This window comes from Grus americana, chromosome 2 (genome assembly GCF_028858705.1).
Source record: "Grus americana isolate bGruAme1 chromosome 2, bGruAme1.mat, whole genome shotgun sequence".
NCBI lineage: Eukaryota > Metazoa > Chordata > Aves > Gruiformes > Gruidae > Grus > Grus americana.
In genome coordinates, this window is record NC_072853.1 from 101,368,611 (window position 1) to 101,389,009 (window position 20,399).

Sequence of the window (20,399 nt, forward strand, 5' to 3'; positions counted from 1 at the left end):
TGGAGTGGTGCTGTGAAGAGTTACTGAGCCATTTATTTTTCTAATGCAAAATACCCTAAAGCAAGGTTTGTTTGTGGGATGTTTGTTCTCTCGGTTTAGGAGAGTCAGTAGTCGACTGCATGGATAAGGCATGCAGGTATGTATTTTTTCCAGCCAGATTTGCTGTATCTCATATGCAAGCTTGACCATCCCAAGTGCCATATCCTGGCTGAAAACAGTTTCAGTCAGTGCACTGCATTTCCATGTGATTATGCTGGTGTGCTTATTTTTTGATACCTTTTGAATAGATAATTTAAAATTGCTCTCTGTAGGGATGTTCGCTGTGTCTGTCTGCCTATCAATCTTTCTATCTGAATGCAGAAGTATTTGATTAGTGTATTTAAAGTAATAAAGATGTCAACAGTAGTGTCACATTGATTGATGCTAATTATAAGTCTTTAATGGCTCCTCTGGTTTGGCCGCTCTCCTTGCAGATTGTGATTTTATGGTTAAAATAATGCCCTGCTGTCCGCAGACTCAGTCATAAATTGTGGTCTATCTTTCTTTAATGACTCCGCATGCAGTGGTATAATCCCAATAACATACATTATCTTTGGTAAAAGGAAGGCAGTGACTTTCATAGAGGTGATGGATGGATTTATAAGGACTAGCTAACAGACTGGCTGGGATCACACCAGAGGCAAGGCTGATTGTTCTGCTGGTGCATTGCCATAAGCAGAAACATTAGGCAGGCAGTCTTGGATAACTGATGATTTTCATTCAATCCCTCTCTTTCCACTCCACACCATTAGTAAAAGTTAAAGAAAATACTGAGATGTGAATCAAAATCTCCTATCAAAAGTCTAACTGCTTAGTAAGATGTAAAAAAATCTTCCATAGGCATTTGTCAGCTATACTGAACAAAAAGCAATGCAGATTCTTGCTTTGTGGGCATTCTCTTTAAAGCACGTTAACAAATGGTCAACGTCTGTGTGTTCACCTTACAAAAGTGCATTGCTACCATGAGGAAAATGCTACAGCTCTGTGAGAGGTCTCACCGTTTCTGGGGGAGTTTAGTAATTTTACGTGTATGTGAAAGTGAAATTTCAGGGGGCCGTGCAGGGATGCCCGCATACATATGGATGCGTATGAAGTTACACACGTCCATTTTTAAGTAGAATCGCTATAGCGATTCTGAAACACCACCTTATTGCTTCTATATTCATAACTGGCACCGTGGAGCTCCAGCACTGCATGAAGAATCCTGTAACGCTGTGTGCATACAGGCAGGCGCACACGGATGATTTCAGAGCGGTCTGTGACCTACGGGGCCTGTAATATAACTGGTGAACCTGGCTAAAAAAGCAAGATGTCTCCTTAGCGCTAAGAAGTTAGGAATAGAAGTTAATTTGGAAAAGATACAGTTACAAAAAGTAATTTCTTGGCACCCTAATCCTGGCATTTACTGCTTGGTAGCTCACTACAGTTGTACAGTGGTGTGTGATCGACAGCAATGAAGTCCAAGGAAATTACTGATGGGGTTTGTTTTGCGGGGGGTTTTTTTTTCTGTTTGTTTTCGTTGTTTTGATAGATTAAGATGAGACTTATAAAATGAATTCTGAGCAGAACTGTAGCACAAGTTTCAAGCATTTGGATCTCGCTGCAGACTGCCAGTTCCGGTACTGCTTTCTGTAAGTAGACATCTTATACAGCTGCTGCTGGACCGGTTACTTTCTAAATAAACTCAATTAGTGTTTATTTATTAAGCTAGAAAGCTTTGTCACTTTTTCACAGAACAGCAGTATGGATATGTTTAAATGTAGCAAGAAAGCCAAGAAATGAAAAAAATTACCCCAACTCAAGGCAAAACAGGATTTACACAAAAGGGCTTTTAGTCACTTGCTACCAAATTTTAGTAGTATTAATTTTTCTGACTCTGACAAAGCAGCAGTATTCCTTTGCCGTGTCATGAAGTGTACGCTTCCCAAAGTCACATCAGCTGGACAGCATCTGGCTGGCTGATGAGCTCGGCAGGCAGCTGTACGTGCAGCTTTGGAGTTACTTCTGGTTCTGTCATCAGAGACCCCGTTGATGGGATGTCTGGAGCACGTTGCCCATGTGAATGTTTCGGGTTACTTTTGTTTTGGGGTGGTGGTGTGTTTGAGTTGGTTGTTGGTGGCGGTGTTTTGGTGTTTTTTTATTTAATCTTTAATTGATCAGAATTTTTTCTTCTGCCATGTGTGCTGGAGTTGGGCTATGCATCTGCGTGAAGCTTTCCCCCAGGCCCTCGATGGGCAGCGTTCCCTTCGTCCCGGCTCCTGCCTCTTCATCCCGTACCCGGCTCATTCACAGCACTGGCGACTCTCCGAGAGTTGAGACGAATGTGCCGTGTGCTGGCGTGTGTGTGTGTTATCAGAGACAGATGCTTCAAATAAGCACGTCCCTTGCTCTCTGAGCAGAGGAGCCCCTCCAGTAGCACGCGTGCCTGCGCACAGAGGAGATCGGCCCACGCACGGAAACTTGCGCTGACCAGAGGAGGTGGCAGCAGGGCTGTTTATTCTCTCCCAATTTGATTATTTTCCTTTTTTGTTTATGATAAATTAGCACTAGCTCACGTGTTGGAGACGAAATGAAAAACAAAACAAAACAAACCCCACACCAAACCCAAAACCAGCCCCAAGGCTTCTGTTTAAAAATGCAGGTTAATCCTCTGCGGCTTTCAGAAGCATTTCTGTAGCATGCTACTAATTAAGATAAGGTTATCATTTTAAGTTATACCAGAAATGCAATTAGAGCTCTTACTAAGAACTGTAGCAATCAATTTTATACAAATTATTCAGACCTGGTAAGGTAGAATGCAGTTTTAATAGGACAAGAGAACACACTGTGGTTTTATTAAATATAATATAGATTCAAATTACAGCTGAATGCTGTACTGCCACTCATTCAGCAGGAATCCATGTATCCCTTTCTAAAATCTTTTCTCAGGTAGGATTAATTCAAGCATTTTTTTCTCTCCTTTTCCATGTGCAGTTCAATTGATTTTTGATCTTGAAAAAGAGCCGTTTAAATGGATATACTGTAAAAAACACAAATGAATGCAGAGAAGTATTTGGTATGCTTACCAAATAATATAAATTGGACATTTGTAAATGGTTATAAGTTGATATCACATGTCAATTTAGGGTCTATGTAGCTTGTAGATATATGTATTTTCAGTAGATACTGTAGACAGTGGATCAAATTCAGCCCCTGTTTAGGTGAGTGAAGAAAGCGGAGTGGGCAGGAGAAGTGGGCTCTACTCCCACCAGGCCCCCTGTGCACCAAATGGGCTGGGATGTTCCCCTATCTTGGAACTTTGGCCAAACCTCAAAACAGAAAAGAGAAAAAAAAAAAAAAAAAAAAGATTGCGTGTTAGTGGAAGAACTGTACCTCCCCACTTTCACGTTTGCTTATTCATTAAGATATACCCGTTTCTGAGAAAGAGTGTATGCCATACACACGCAAGCTGTATAAGTGTGCTGTCATGGAAGGGTTTCACAGTCTTGTGCATACAGTGTGGTATTTTTATCTCTGTGTAGTGTCCTTCTGGCTCTATTTTCCAAGCAGAGAATGCTTGTCCTTTAGGTTTTCCTGGAAGAGCCATCTTTAACATAATCACTTCTTGTTATCTTGCTCTGGTTGCTTCTTTCTTTCGGAGCTGTGCAAACTTGAATTCCTTGAGCTATACTCATGTTTTACAGATGCCCCTTTCCACGTTCTTAAAAGTGGACGGCGTTAAACTGCAGTTAATCTTGACTGTATGTGTGGGCTTAATCAATAATTTAAAAGCTGAAACATTAAAACAATGACTATTCCTCAAGTCTGATTAAAAACTCAGCAAATTCAGAAGAAAAGCTTTATCTAAAAAGAAACAAAACGTGAAATTTGGGTGAATGTACATTTAAGGCACTCCACCAACTTTAATTCTCCAATGTAACAACTCAGTGATCAGTAAATAAAATCATCGGTAAATACAGATTACAAGAAAGTTATTTATAAAAAATGCATTAAATTATTTCTTGTTTTACTTTTTTCAAAGAGAAATTAAGATGATTTAGTTTTCTGTTTTAGATGTCTTTATAAAAGAAAATTTTCATTAGGATTTGTAACTTCGTTTCTCTTGAAATGCATGCTAGAAGTGTTTTGGTGAGAATTACATGTCTTCTGCAAGGTGGGAAAGCCTCTAACTTTTGCCTCCAGTATTTTTGCACCAGGCAGTCCGTCTTAAAAGAGCAGTGTCTAATTAACTCTTTGCTAAAACGTTCAGTATGTGGGCCAATAGGAAACATAATCAGCTATCTGTATTTATCCAGGTCATGGTACTGTGCTTCCCAGAGCCCCAGTTTTTTATTACCTGGGCTGTACTTACCAGCCCCACTGACCTTGAGGTAAGGTATTGCTGTACTGCTTTTTAGTAAGGATGGTGCAGATGGAACTCTTCTGTTTTGGGACTGGTTTCCCTTTCAATATGCAAGTGTAATCCAGGGAAATAAAAAGTGCTATTAAATCAAGAATCTTATTTGAAGAAATAGTGTGTGAAAAGACTGGTTGTCATGTTTTTGCAGTTAATTTGATCGTTGGCATGTGATTTTAAGAGAGCAATAGCAAATGTTTCTGTGGAGGCAAGTCACTCCTTTCTACTGGCTGGAGAAAGGGCGTATGTGTATTGCTACTTGTCTTATGAGAATAACCTTTGCTTTCAATTTGCTAGCGTGGGAAGCTGGGACAGCAAGGGACTCTTTGGGACTGCAAAGGTGTCTCTGGTCAATTATGGACACTGAAGCAGCACAGGTAAACATCCACGTGACCTGCATACCTGTGTATATGGTTGACAGTTAGTTGTTGCAAATTATGCCCAGACTCTCTGTAACTGAGGTACTCAATTTTATTGGTTAGCCTAACAAAGGAATTGGCATTAGGATGCTATGGTCCAGCTGAGAGCTGAACTGCAGGATAGCCTGTTGCAGGCATACTGAATGCAAGCATGTGTCTCATTCTTCCCATTTGTTTAAAAAAAATTGTGGTTTGTTTTTTTGTTAAGGTTGGGGTTTTTTTTTAAGCGCTTTTCAAAAAGTAATTCTGGGAAAGAAAAGAAGGTATCATTGTTACTCATTTTGAGTCAAAACTGTCTCCTGTCAGGCTGGTATCTCTGACAAGAATTTAATGTTAGGAAAATATTTTCATGTTGCAGGCAAATGCCCTTTCATTTCCCAAAAGTTGGGAATGTGATATTTTTCTTTTAGAAGTAACCAAGTTTGGACACAGTGAAACAGCAGCTTGGCAGTTGGTTTCAGTATAAGCAAAACAGCTCTTGCATTACATGTATCCAGATATTTTGATACCATATGTGAAATTCAAAGCCATTTAAGTCTGAAGAAGTTTTTTGTTGGTTTAAGAGGGGCAAAGGCAGGTAACTTGAGTATGCTTTGTTGGAAAAGTACATCCATGAATAAGGTGCCTTTTTTATTTAGATAATGTGGTGAAGATAGTTGGATTAAGAAGGCATAGTTTAGGAAAAAACCCAACCCTGCTTTCATGGAGATTGTCCTCTAGAGTTTGGGGGCAGAAAGATGTAATTTAGGACTTGTGGCAATTAGATAAGTATTATTGCCACTAGTAACACATAAAGCAAAGGATGCAGTACAGGTGCTTGATATTGTTCTCATGTCATTCTTAGAGGAATTTACTTTTTATGTTTGCTTTCAAAGTTATGAGTAGGATTAGGTTTTGGGATGTATGCTGTTGGAGGTGACCACTATAGAGCAGAAGCCACCACTGCTCGGTGCGACCAGGCTGGCACAAGGAGCCTGTGGCTGGTGAAAGCTTTCTCACCTGCACTGTGGTTTATACAGAGACTATATTCTACAAGGCTTGTTCAGGCTTATCAAGAGAAGGTTCATTAGCAGTGGTCACGGGCCTCGTTTCTGTGACTGTAAGCTTACAGGTGAAGGTTATTCTGTCATACACAGAGGTAAAGAGAGTTTGTGTTTACAGAAGGAATTCCTCTGCGCTAAATCTGGACGGTCGACCTTCATTAGCAATAAAAAAGGTATGTGGACTGATAGCATGGGTGGGTATCAGCTTCATTTATTGTTAAACTTACAGTAAAGGTTAGCTTGGTCAAAATGTCTTTTAACAATCTCTTATAATATTTAACATTGTAAGTACTTAACAATATCAGGGGAGCACAGCCTGTTTGTTGGGTCCAAATCTGATGAATAGCAACATCTTCCTAGTCTGGTTTACAGAGTAGTGGGTTATGTTTTCATATATCATATTTCGCTATAGTAATTTGGAAGGCTTTGTTTTCAGATGTTTTGAAATGCTTGAAAACACAGGACAGGATGCTAATGATGAGCAAAAACAAATATTCCAAAGCTGAATCTAGTTATAGATGTCAGAGTCAGAGGAACTGAACCAACTTCTAAATGGAAATTGAGTGCAGAAGACATTTTCAAATGCCTTCTTGATTTTGAGTGTAAGACCAGGAAACATTCATCCTGTTGGCTATAATTATTTTTAGAGCTCCTCAAAGTTTCTTACAATTTGTTTACAATGAAACATATCTGCAGTTCACAAATTAATAACATGTATCTGAGGCTTTTATGTTGCTCAGCCAGTGTAACATCTGTACTCTGGATGCTGTAGTCCTGATTCAGAAAACTCTCTTTACCAGCAAAGACCAATTAAGTGTGTGCTTCCATCATACTGAAGATGGTAGAATGTAAGCAGGTGCTTAGTATGTGAGCTTAAACAGATCTAATTTTAGGGCTTTCGAATAAATTTGAGATGTTGCTTTTTTTCTTCAGTTTGTTCTGACTTTGTTTTCATTCCTGATAACACTCGGTCTTCTTCCTAAGCTCTGCTATGACTTTGCTTTTAACCTTTTTTTTTTTTTTTCCCCTCTTTTCTTTTTTCCCCAGAGGCTGTAATTTTGTGATAAATACTGCTTGGTTAGTACAGTAGCAGATCAGGTGGACTGCCATTAGGAAGCATTTGTTAAAGTAATTGAAAGATTAAGGTTTATAGTTCAACAGAAATATGCACCCTGTTACTTCCTGTGGCAGAGATAGTGACCTAAAGTACACCATTTATAATATTGCACACACAGGTAAGGTAGAAGAATGCCTAGAAGGTTTCAGGCACAAATACTTTAACATGAAGAAACACCAGCAGTAAACCTGTCCCTCAGTAATGTGTATGTTTGTACATTACCATTCGCTCTCTGCGTGCCTGATTGTATATGCTTTCTTTTCCTAGAAGTTCCCATTTCTTTTCTTGAGCAGGATGGATGTAGAAAATTGATCTATACCTAGCCCTTTGTTTTCAGTCTTTCTGTTTACCGTGCTCTGAGATCTCTGCTCCAGAGAAAGATGTGTTTTGTCATCAGCTAATGTGTGCATTATCTTACTGATCCACAATCTGATTCATCTTTCCACATCCTCATGAGATGAAGGGCTGATATCATCCCTCCTTTACAGACAAAAAGCTGAAGTATAAATGTGGTAGTGCAGAGTCTCCACAAGTTTAGGGTATTCACTTTGGGATGCACTATGTGGTACTACCATGACAAAACTTCTGCAGACTCCAGTTGTGGTTGTAAATACTCATCTGGAGAACCTCAGCTTGGGGGCCTGGAGAGGAAAATGCACATATAGAACTTGTGTAAAGTTACGTAATATTACAAGCCTCACACAAGGGTAGAAGGGGATTCAGCTTTCCAAAGGAGGTTTAGATGTAAAAAAAAAAAAAAAAAAAGTGAATTTGGGTCATATCTGAGGAGCAGCAAAAAGTAACACCATGATGAACAAGATAGATGCTCATAAAATTATAAATTCTGACTGTAGCTCTTGGAAGTGGTAATGCTTTACGAAGAAAATACCAATAGAAATGTTGTTGTTTGGGGAGAAGGACTCTTCTTAGAAATGTCTAATGATATTTTCGATATCTTACTGTAAGTTTACAAAGCGAGGTAAAATAAACCCAAGCAGAAGTGAGATTGAGGTTTGACAGAGATAAAAGCAACTTTTAAACATTGAGTGGGGGGCAGTGTTAATAAGAAGTGATGCTACTGGCTTTTCTCCCTACCTGTGCACTCACCATTTCAGCCACATATGTACACTTCATATATATATGTATGTATAAGTATATATAAATAAGTATATATATTTATATAGATATATGTATTAAAAAAAAGTATGCAATGTTGGATTTGCATGGGTTCTTTGTGCTGCCCAAACAACTGAGTGATGAGAACATCAAACAGAGTTTAAAGGTGTGGTTATTCTCACTTCAGTGTTGTGCCTTTGGTGTCTGGAAGCAGTCTGTCACTCTTGCAGTTTGGTCCTTGACCTTCTATCACGTTTGGAGACATGCCATACAATCTTTGTTTACAGTAACAAGCATGGAAAAACTGACTTCCTGACAGTAATACTGAAATATAAGTTGAAACCACTTACAGGTGAAAAAACATAGTTCTTCCACTTTGAACTTGTAATGTGTTTCATCTAAAATACCCGTCTGAAAATGGGCAGCCAAAAAAAGGAAACCAGTCCTGTGCCCAAATATTAACTGCTTTGTCAGCAGTTTCACCAAGGAGTTGGTTGTAATGCGTTTCTGTATGTTTTTCCCTGTGTAGCATGTAATTTGTAGTCTTAAAAAAACCACCGCATTGGTTATTTAATTTTTGTATAGATATGATATTAATTGACTGAGCAGTTCAGGACCCGTCATGGACTTCTAGCTATTGTAGCTCTGATCTCCATGTAACCTCTTCATCACACAACTTTCTCACGGGCTGGTAAAACACATTAGGGTTTGTAGATTGGTTTTTATGAAGAACCGATAGCACAAAGCACAACATCCTTGTTTTCTGGTATTTGCATCACCTTTCCTAGTGTTCTGTGTTCATCAATGGAGTACTAGCGACTAAGATTTTTTAAGGAAATTAGGGTATTTACAGGAGGCATTTGTGTGCTCAGACTACATTCTCTTCTTGAAGTGCAGGTTTACTAAAAACAGCTATGTTTGAGTTTTGGAGTCAAAATCAAAGTCACAGTGCAAAAATGAATGGAAATCTAATGGAAGATTTGTGGCCCAGTTCAGTGGTCATGTTTTTGGTGAGTTAAGTTAGGTGATGTGTTCTGTAGCAATTAACTATTCCATAATTATGTCAAGAAAGTGTTACTTTACACTTTCAGGAAATCAGAAGGGAACAAAAAGAGCGGAAGTTAAACGCAGAGTGGGCTAATGAAGCATTCCTATTTTCCTGCAAGTTGTGTGTTCAAGTGATACGTGTTTTAACGCACGCTTCCAAATCATCTGTGCAAATTTTATTTCCTTTTTACATCATTACAATAATTACAGCACTCTACATTAACTTATGGCCTGACCTCTTTTACACTGGCGTATACATCATGTCAGTTGTTTTTGAACCATGAGGAGAGTTTGGTCCCAAGGCTAACTTAACTGGAGGAAACAGTTTTTAATAAGTCAGAATAATAATGGTAAGCTTCCACAAATGCAGAGGAAAATTATATATTTTTTTCAGTGTTATTGTTTGCATTTACATCCATGTATCACGTTCTGCTCTGTTGAATTCCCACATGTCTGCTTCCCTCCAGGAATGCTGCTGAAGTCGTCTTTCTCACACGAACAATTTGCAGGGATCCAACAGCACAGGGCTTAAGATATGTAGGCTCAGTCCTTTAAAGTGCATAGGCATTTTCTAGCATACAACTGTCAAACATGGGTGAGTATTGGGAAAACATCACTCAAATTTTCAACACAGCATTTGTACTCACACTGGAAACAGAATCTCAAATATTATGATTAAAGATCTGGCAAATACAAATGTACGTGGTCAGTGCTATCATTTGAAATAGCTGAAACTTTGGGAGGCTAATTGCAATAAACTGTCCATTACACATCCACAGAACCTAGAATTAATGTGGGAAATTTTTCAAAGAGTAGTATTGAATAATCAGTGAATTCAAATAAATTGATCTGGTTCCAGATGACTGCGAGAGAAAAGTGCGGAACTCTGCTTCACTAGTTTCTTGTGCTGAAGGTCTCTGTGCTGAAAATGCAGAAACAGCATTTCCCTGGTTTTTTTACCTGCATTCACTGAGACGGTGTAGACAGATTCTGGCATATTCTATTGAAAATTACCAAAAGGTGGAATTGTGGCTATTTTTTAACCAGATGGACAACCAAAGCACATCTTTTGTATGAGGCAGTAGTTAGATCTTCATTCCAGGTGCCATACGGCACAGCAATATCAGGACGTACCTTTGAAGAAGCCTGTCAAGTACCAAATGAGTTTAGCCGTGGCCACACAAAACTCCTTATGGGACATTTTACCCTACTGAAGAGCTCTGTAAACTATAGAGAAACTGCTTCTGAGAGTTGAACTCTCAGATAAAGCTGACCTGAGTGTCTCTAAATTATGGCAGTGTGTGTCTAGACATACCCTGTGGTCACTAAACATCTACTGGTATTCTGTGCGAAGCGGAGGGCACTTCGTGCCTTGGCCAGTAGCCAGCATGGCTCAGTACTTAGACCCATGTGCAGCTCTGTGGTTTTTGTTCACTGACATATGTTTGTTTTGGTTTGAGTCCATAAGGTTTGCACGCTTGAGGTTCACTTTGAGGTTTCAAGTTCAGTGAAACATCAAGTTTTGCCTGGCTTTTGGGTTGAAACCTCAAGCCTAATGATAATGATTTCTCTATCTGCAGATTACGAAGGGAAAGGTCATTGAAAAACAAGCCCCAAAGCCTGATACTTGCTGAGAATCACCAAGCGTTCAAATGGACCGTTCCTTGCAGAATTCAGCAATTGGATGTTTCTGTCAAAATTAGCAACTCTGCATTTTACTGATATGCACAAGTGTATTAGTGGTTTTCTGCTTCAGTTAAAGCTATAGCATTTCTCCAAGTTTCTGCTATTTTTTAGCTCCTACTTCCTGGGTGGCACTGTTTAGCACTATGCAGGGGTGGCAGGTTTTACCTGCAATAAGCATAAAGTTAAATTTATGTTAAACCATTGGCCGGATACTTGTTTGGTTTAAGTCCTGTTACTTCTGTCCGGTCTCTGCAATGCCCGTGCTATGCTTAACCAACATGAAGTTCTGGTTCGAGTTCAGGAAGTTAGGTCCCAAAAGGGATTTTTCCCCAAAGGAAAAGCTGGTGCCCCAAAGGCAGTTGGGTAGTTTCCTCTTTTGAGTCCTAACACTCATCTGGTGTTGAAAGGAATTTAGGTCTTGTTCTCTGTAACTGTGCAGCTCTCCTGGAGCTGGGATGCAAAGTTTCATTTTCAGTGATGTTCAAGGAATCTTAGACTTGCAGGGACCCATGTCATAGTGGAGTACTGTACTGAGCGGGTAATTAGCCATACGAAGAAGTATACCGAATCTGGTTGAAAAGCACCTGAAAATCACTCCACAAATTTCAGTAGACGTTAAGCAGTCGTGAGTTATGCTTATTTCGGGCTCTCTGTATATTGCTCTAATTCTTCATGTTGATCTAGAGTCTACTGTGCTGCTGAATCTTTTGTTCCAAAGCCTGTCCCCTGTGGACAGTTTGATCAAATCCAAGGTAGCCAGTGTATCCCTAAGGTAGCACAAAGCTGCACTAATATGGAGCAGGATTTATGATCAAATGTTTGAGAACAGATCTTCAAATGCTGGCATCAAATTGGTGTTGGGAAAATTTCTATTGATGACCTGTCAAGGCAGCATCCAAAATAAGCCCAGTTCTTCCATTTTAAAAGCTTTCATGTGAACTCAGGCAGTAATGATGTCAACCAGAAATTCCTACCTGTATCCTCAGCTGTTCTGTGTGGACAACTTCCTACTTCTCCATTCACTGTATGGAGTGGGAAAAAACGTGCCGTGGAGTTCAACAGAGATTTATTTTAGACAGGTAATTTTACAGTCTGCCAGGGAATTACTTTGAGAGTTAACAGTATCTAACAGAGCAAAATACTCATGTTGGAGATTTGGAGAGGGAAGAAAGAGTCAGTTGCCCATGCTGTGATCAAAGAATTTAATGGAGAGGTTATCTGAAGGGATGTCAGTGCAAGAATTAGATTTTTAATCTCTATGTGCATAGGGCTGCCTCTCACAAGGACCTTTTCTGCATCTAAGTCACATTTCTGAAGAAAAGATTACTGGTCTTTCTCTTTGTAATTCTTGTGTCTTCCCCTCCTTGCCCCTTCATTTGCATCTAACATAACTGTGTATCTCTGGGTCATACTTAGAGGTACATACACCATATACCTGCACAGAAGGTTTTTCACAAGCTTGTGGATAAATTTATAAATACTGTGGGGCTCCTTTTCAGGTCTGTCTGAAAAATGTGTCCTGTATTGTGTTTTCTGAATAAACCATCATCCTCCAGGTACCACGTTGGTTCGGCCATAATTTTGACTCCTGAGAGTAGTTCAGGTTTGGGGTTTTTTTTCCTGTTTCTCATGGGTAACACATGGCAGAACACTGGAATCAGGGTGTTCACTGGGGTTTTAGTGGTTTGGTTATTAGTTGAACTTGAAGCATCTAGATATCAAAATGATCATCAGATGGTGGCAGTTTGGAGGTGCTACTGATTTGAACTGAACTTGGTTGAATGAGTAAGAAAAGAAAAGTCTCTTCATTCCTTGACTCCTTCACTTCTCTTAGGTTTTAGTGTTAGATCTAGGAAAATGCATGCAATTCAGTATTTCCCACTGGCACTGCAGTGAAGTCTGTGTATGTAAGAAATAGAGAAAGAACATTTATTTCCTGCACATTTATTTCCCCAGGGAGGGAGGTGCAACACTGGAAGAGGTTACCCAGTGAGGCTGTGGAATTTCCATCTCTCAGGGTTTTCAGGATGAAATCACAGCTCACCTAATGTAATGTTGATGGTAGCCGGGGGTGGGGGGAGGTTCACTAGGTGACCTCTGGAGGACCCTTCTAACCAACATACCTGTGATTCTAAGTCAGAACAGATAAATAAGCTACTGGTATCAAGTGGGAAAGATCATCAGCTCACAGAGTCAAGAACTGCAGCTCTGTCTTAGAAACTAATGAGAACGGATGAGAAGCCATTCTGAGACATGCTACTATAATTGTTATAGGTTAAGAACTATGAGAGTGGTCACCAGGACAGCTCCTCTTACCTTGTAATCTAAAGCCCTGAAGATACTTATTTTGCTGCACTGTGTCCCTGCCTCAGTAATGTTTATCATTTGAACTGAGAAAAAGTCATCCAAAGCCTTTATTTTCCGTATTAACTGACACCGCACCTGAAAAAACAGTATTACATCCATTAGCTACAGTCTGAGTTTGGGTGTACCAGTATCATTTTCCAGCAAAGACTTGCCAATGCTGAAATTGTTAACCCCACAGGTGAAAATGCCCTCGCATGACTGCAGTAATCTTGTGATTTCTGTACATGCAGTCCTGCGGCTCTCCTGAACACTAGCTGCACGCTGAGGGTGAATGCTACAACTGGATTTTACGTGGAATTTAGGCAACTCCTAGGTGCAGCCCATTGCAAACCCCCTTTCTGATAGGAACCAATAAGAACAAGCTACAACTGCCTTGTGCAAATTTTTGCAATCTGCTATTGTGTGAACAGTTGGGAAGGTTGAAATCAGCACGAAAGAGCACTCGGGTTTTGCTCCGATTGTGCTTCCCTCTGTGAGTGCTAGGCATCTCTCTCTCTTCTGGGGAATTCTATGCTTGATCTCCATCATATAACTTCGGAGCTTGCAATGGGATCCTGTGCAAAACAGCTGTGCAGATTCACGGCAGCTATCTTCTTACATTTCCCTGACACCGTGTACTGTTTCAGTGTAAAGAGCCAGGGAGTGCAGCGTTGCAAGGTGGTGCCCGGCTTTCGCAAACAAAGGGGATGGAGGACTCTGTGCCACCTGCTCTGTCACTTGAACAAATGTTAGGAGTGAAACAAGCTACAAACTGCTAACTGTTTGTTGGATGATAACTTTATGCAGCAGCAATTCCATCGATCATCAAGGTCAGCTTTTTTGCTTTTGTTTCTCAAGCAAACCAGTCCCTCGGTTCCATGCTCCTATAGGCAAGATGGTAAAGCAGCCAAGGACGTTAACTGCTTGGTGCCCTGACAGTGAACGGCATTGCGGCGCTGCGTGCTCTTATTCAGGGACTGCCAGGGGTGTCCAGATGTTTCTGCGTTAAACAGTGTGGCACAACACCTCTGCAGGAATTGGCAGGCAAGAGTGTTTGCTTCTTGACTTGGATTGAAAGATTTTGAGTCGGCAGTGTCAGGAAAACATTGCCACCATCCACAAAACAGAGAGAGCCCTGTCATGTCCATACAAGAGGAAAAAAACCCTTCTGCTAATTTTTTCCTGATTATTTTGTGGGACAGTGAATTTACTAAAATTACCAGTTATGAAAACGGTGAATGCCCCTCTGTTTCTCACTGTAGTCTCTCATGACTGTGGGGCTGAGTGGGAAAAGGAGTGGTCTTGGCAAACGGCTTATTAGTCTCAAATAAATTATTCAGAACACAGGTTTGGATACAGATTGCAGGGAACGATAATGGAGTTGGTTTTCTGAGCCTGTTCATGTTATGAAGACATGGAGTATGCTTTTCAGGAATTCACTTAAGTGGAATCAGCTTTGAATAACGTAGCCTGGAAGTAATATTGCTGCCATCCAGCTAGTGTCTGTGGAACAGCATTCTCCTGCCTCCTGAAGCATTGGTGTTGAAGACGGATAGATAGGGAGATATTTATTTTTTGGCCTTTTTTAAAAAAAAACGGGAAATTCTTTCTAACCACTAGAGAGGGGCATGTTTCGGTCGAGATTTTTCCCTCCCTGAGTGACACAGTGGACCGCATCAGCATCCGATTTGGGTGCGTCATGTGGTTTCTCATGTGATGCTGGTCTCGCTGCGCTTTGAGAGTGAGCCTTTGTGACTCCGCACTCTTGGACAGTAGCATCCAGCAACACAGGAGACTTGGGGGGGGGGGGGGGAGACACCCCCCCCAAAAAAAACCCCAAAAGCCCAGAAAAATAAAGTTACAATAATTTATTATAGTTATTATTTCTTCTTAACTGTTTGGGCTTTTGTTTTTAATTCTGGGTCTTCCCTTTTCTCCGTTCCTGCAGGCACAAAGCTGCACCGTTCAGAAGAAGCGAGATTGTCTTTCCTTACAGCTACGACGCTGCACCGCTCTCGACACAGCCTGCTTTTCCCCCCATTTACCTGGGCGGCTGCTGCTGTTTCTGCTGCTGCTGGGGCTGCTGCAGTCTCGCTGCCTGTGCTTCACCCCGGCTTGGCTGACTCGAAACTCACTCGTCTGCACATTGCTAAGGAAGAAGAGCGATGGAGCCGCGTTTTTTCTGTTGGTTCTGGAAGCAAAGGGTTGCGATGTGTGATGATTTTGGGGTTTTCTTTTGGAGGGGAGGGAGGAGAAAGGAAGGGTGTTAATCTAGGATGGGGTGGGTGAAAGCTTAAAGAAATATTATGTAAAGTAATCCAGTGCTCGACAAGGGCATCAGCAGCAAGAATCCAGCCTCTGCTGCTCCAGAGGATTAACATGGGGAAGCCACAGTGCTGCAGTCGGGTTTCACCTCAGCGTTGTGCTGGAGATGGATAAATAAGGTATCAGTTGTGTCTGCCTGTTAAGGCAAAGCCGTGGGAGAAGGAGAGAGCGAGCGAATGCAAAGGAAGAAGAAATGCTACGTGCTGTTTGTCTGATTTGGTGCATTCTCATTGCAGAGAGGATGGCGTGATTAACAGAGCAACGTATGGACGGAGGGACTGTAAATTGTAGCTCGAACTCTCCTGATGCTGTCAGGGAGGGAACTGATGAGCGAGGTGGCTGCAGTGGTATCCCCAGGGAAAACAGCAGCCATGCACTCTATGTGTGCGTGTGTATGTATGTATGTGCTTTTGTGGGTGTGTTAGCATGTATAGACATGAGAGAAAGACATTTCTAACCAATTTACAGAGGAAGTTTGTCACTTTGCTGGGTCAGACTTGATTGCAGCTTGTATTTTCAGCTATAGCTCTACACCCATTTCCTGACTGAGGCGGCACTTTGCGAAAACAGATGTAGGCAGAATTCTTTTAAGAAATGTAAAAGCAGATCCTTTCCGCTTGACACCTTGAAGCACTGAATCTTCTGTACTGTGCTAAGAGAAACTGGGGGGGTTTCGTTCTCTCCGTCTTAAAATCTTTATAAACACAGCTGTATTCAGTATGGTGAAAAATTCTATACTGTAAATAGAAATGTGATCAATCTAATCAAAATAAATGCATCCCAGATGACTTCTAGACCAGCTGACTACCACAGTCATCAGATGGCTAAATGCTCAACTGAGCATTTATATTCAGCGTTATATTTACATCTTTTTTTCTTCTTTTAAATTTCGAAATCAGCCTCCAATTAAAAGAGATTCATCTATTGAAAAAAGCCAATGCTCGCATTTGGCAATAGATTTCTCTGAAATGTACCTGGGTGTATTTTTCTTATTGCTGAACATGCATGGGGGAGACTATGTTTTTAGAGCAGGTAGACTTGTCACAGTACAGGTATATTTAGTTTGGTAGGCAGCTCGGCTTGGCCATGCCTGAACAATGCAGAAATAGGGGAAACAAGGGCTGCACTCAGCTAGCGGGGCTTGGCATAGCTTCTAGCAGCTGCCTACTGAGAAAGAGGGGGGTTTTTTTTCCTTTTTTTTTTTTCCTTCTATACAAATCCGTAGAGCATAATGTCATCCTAAAATGTGTACGAGGGGATTTCCCAATAGTCATGGTGAGCTACCCCGCAAGACTCCTGTCTGGCCCTTCCACTATTTGTTACCCAGCCTACAAAGGCAGCCCTGTGTGTTGGATTATATTTAGCCAGCTGTTGGATAACATTCTTGTGCTGGGGGCAAAGGAGTCTTATTACTCTCAAACTGTAGTTTTCTGTTTGCTTAAAGAAAACTAACCTTGGCAATAAAGCAGGCTCTGCAAAGGAGTTTATGCCACTCCTATACCTTTCTGAAACTGGGGTGTGCTTCTAAGTCAGGCAGTTTAAAGCAAGCAAGGAGGAGGAAGAGAGACTCTTAACTCACAGCTTCAAAGCTGCAGAGACGAGCAAAATGTCAGCAGCTTGTAATTAGGAGTCCACGGTTACGTCAGTGACTGTATCTCTCCAAGAATAGCTATGTGATGTGTGCCACAAAGCAAAGGAAGGCAGTCATAACCTGGTTATCAAGCCTGGTTCAAACAAGAAAGAGCAAAATGGATTAATGAATCTGCTGTGTTCCTAAATCAGATGTGGATGGATTACATGTACGAGGCTTGCTGAATTCTGCAGCAGTGAAGACTGAATTTTCAGTTTGTCAGAAGGCACGCATTCACCGAGTGAAAGCGTGAATCCTTCAGAAAAAAATGCAGATGAACCGTCTATTCTAGAAATTGTCTTTCCCAGCTCCATCCTGTGCAGCCAGCTGCGCGACACGGAGGCATGCTCTGAAAGGAGAGACCCGCGAGCCGCACGGAGGTGTTTAAAAGGAAGGGTGTAATTAAACACAAAGCAAGCCTGCTGAAATTCTGTTCTGGCATTACAGATTTGATACTGAAATACCACCCCGGAGAAGACTGGCAGGGGTCTGGCATGGTTATATTAAGGCTTCTCTGGTTAAGAGCGAGGGGGGAAGGGAAAGGGCTTCGCGCAGCATCTTGCAGCCACGCAGAAGTCCCCAGGGCTGCGCGGGGAAGAGGGATGCGCGCGGCTACGTGCTCTTAAAGGCACATGCCCAGACCCTGCCAGGAGCTTTCCGACCTCTGCAATTATTTTTAGGTCTGTGCAGGCAACTCGGCAGTGTTTAAGCAGTGAGATTGCAGGGGGTGCTTAATCTGCTCCAACTGGCCTTTCTCCGCGTTGTGACTGGAAGATGTTTACAGGGCTTTTATCGGTACCCCTCCACAATATTCCGTGTGCGTGTCTGGCGGTGCTCACGCTGCCCAATTGCTAGAAGCCTGGCGTGGTTCCCTGCTCCCAGCAGAAGTCGGTTGCAGTTCAGCTCTGTTTATGTCGCTCTTTAATTTACCAGGATAGGTGGATTGTATTATGCAAACAGTGGGGTGGGGTGGTTTGGTTTTTTTTTTGGACTGTGAACACAAATTTGTAGGAGGAGATGACTCTGTATATTAAACCAATAGCTCTTTGAATTGTGCGTAGTATAATTTAAATATACTTACTTCAATTAATAGAAGGTTACAAAAGCTGGCATTGTCTGGGGCTGTTTAATTTACATCTTAGGCTTAGTCAATGAGCATAACCTGCCTGATTAGAATAGCGTATTCTGCGCAGCCAACAGGGTGGAAGACATCATTTTGTTTGTGTTAGTTCAAACAGCTGGTCATTAATGCAGGCCCCATCTCCAGAGTGAAGTGCTAGTGGACATGAATGGCTGCCTGATTAATGCTGCCCCTCGACGGGTCCTTCATCCAGCAGCGATGCTTGCAGCAGAATAATGCAGCGTGATTTGATTGCGCTCTAACAGGGTAGTATGTCATTGTGTCACCGAGCAATCGAGGTTATTATGGGGCAGGGCAGACAGACGGGACAGTGGGGTTACTAGACCGTGGCATTTTTAGAAATGCAGGCCTGACCTACTTAGAGTTATTCTTGCTGGCTGGCAGCTGCCTGGTGCAGGGCTCCCCGTGATAGGCTGCGGCTGTTGCTAGGGGGAATTAGCATGAATTTTTCCACATACAGGCTCTGTGATTGAATGATAAAAGCTGACTGGAATTAAAGAGATTCAGTTCAGTATTATGCAGATTTATCTCCCTCTTCCTCCCCCCCCCCCCCAAATGCATAAAAAGGAGCAGAAGACAGTTTGTTTCCATTTATTTTTGACCTATTTTTTTTTCCAGGGGAGGGCAGAAGTGTTGTGAATTTTTGATCATCATTTACTATTTAAGCCGTTGAAATGATATGACAGTGGGCATGCATCTTTAATGTATGGGAGATTCAAATGCTGTTTCTTTGGAAGGCAATGAAATGAATATATTTTGTGTTCTGGTCACACTGCCGCCTCTTTCTATTTGAAGCTATGTCGGATTCCCTCGTCTGGAAAGGGGAAACATATACCAGGTTTTATTGCATAACATTACTCTTGGCTATTTTTAGATATCTGTACTTCACAAAATTAGTCCTATGTTTATGTTGGTGGATGAAATTAATCCCCGGACTATGTCTCCTATATGCAGAGACAGACGCCCAGGGCATGCTGCAGTGTTGTGTGTCATGTTCATCTGAAAAGGCGTTTACATCCTGCAGATGTATCAGCACTGCATACCTAGCAGAGGACTGATGCCTGGCCTGTAATCAGATCAACTGGAGAACCTCTTCTGGATTTTGGAGTATTTTTCAGGCTTGGGTTTGAAGTTGGATTCTCTAGATGGCCCTTTTTTATTTATCTACATCTGCCTAAAATAGTGTTATCTTTTCAGAGAACTCTAAGCTCCCTCAGGAAGCAAATAAAAACAATACTCAGTGAAGAATCCTTTGATGTAATTATGAATATTTCCTTTGTTATTATCACTAATTATAGAAGATCTTTGTTTAAACCGCAATTCCCCTCTGTGTGATCCTTTACCATACAAAGAAGTTACAGTTTAGTGCTTATAATTTTAAATTAATTTTTCATGGCAATGCATTATGACATCACAGTCGAAGAACTGGGAATTTTCAAAGTGAGAGGCAGTGGGGGATGGGGGAGAGGGGCCCAAAAGTCTTCAGAATTGCAAAATAAAAAATGTGACTCGGTGCTGAAAAGTAGCGAGCTCGTTTGTGTCTGAAATGGTTTCATTTGTAATACTTGGATGAAAGAGATACCTTTCAGAGGGGTGTGAGCAGCCCGCACATCTGTCTGGATGGCCAGCAGCCTCCCTGGACGCAGAGCTCCCCTGCCTTAACCCCAGGAGTTTCTCGGGAAGATGTGAGGAGGCAGCAACTGGAAATGGAGACGTGTTTGAACGCATCCCTGTGGGATGCTGTCAGAGCCGATGGCTTCCCACCCAGGCTGTGGTTTTCACATCGGTCTTCCAAACTTCTCTCCGTGTCGTGTTGTCTGTTGAGCTTCTCCCCAGTTGCTTTCCCCGTGATGAACCAGTGCAAGTCATCAGAGAAAAGGGCTGGAGGATGGCCAGTTTCAGCCCATCCCAGTGCCGCCTCGGTGGCTGGTACCCAGGCGGGCAGCCTCTTTGCTAACAGAAGGGAAGTACTGGCATGGAACTCGGTTCCTTACGGGAGGAAAAGCCAACTTTGCTTTCGGGATGCTAGGCAACAGCCAGCCTTTGTGTGCAATTGTCTGTTGAGGTTCTCACTCTTGTTGGTTGTAGCCAGTT

General features: G+C 41.7%; 1 long non-coding RNA gene across 1 annotated transcript in view; it reads left to right on the top strand.

Moving 5' to 3' along the window:
* LOC129203058 (uncharacterized) overlaps positions 1–19,625 on the top strand; it is a 264,016-nt gene extending 244,391 nt beyond the window's left edge. Inside the window, exon 8 of the long non-coding RNA XR_008575906.1 lies at positions 15,158–19,625. This is a non-coding gene — a long non-coding RNA (uncharacterized LOC129203058). The remainder of the gene's footprint in view (positions 1–15,157) is intronic.
* Positions 19,626–20,399: the final 774 nt, after the last annotated feature.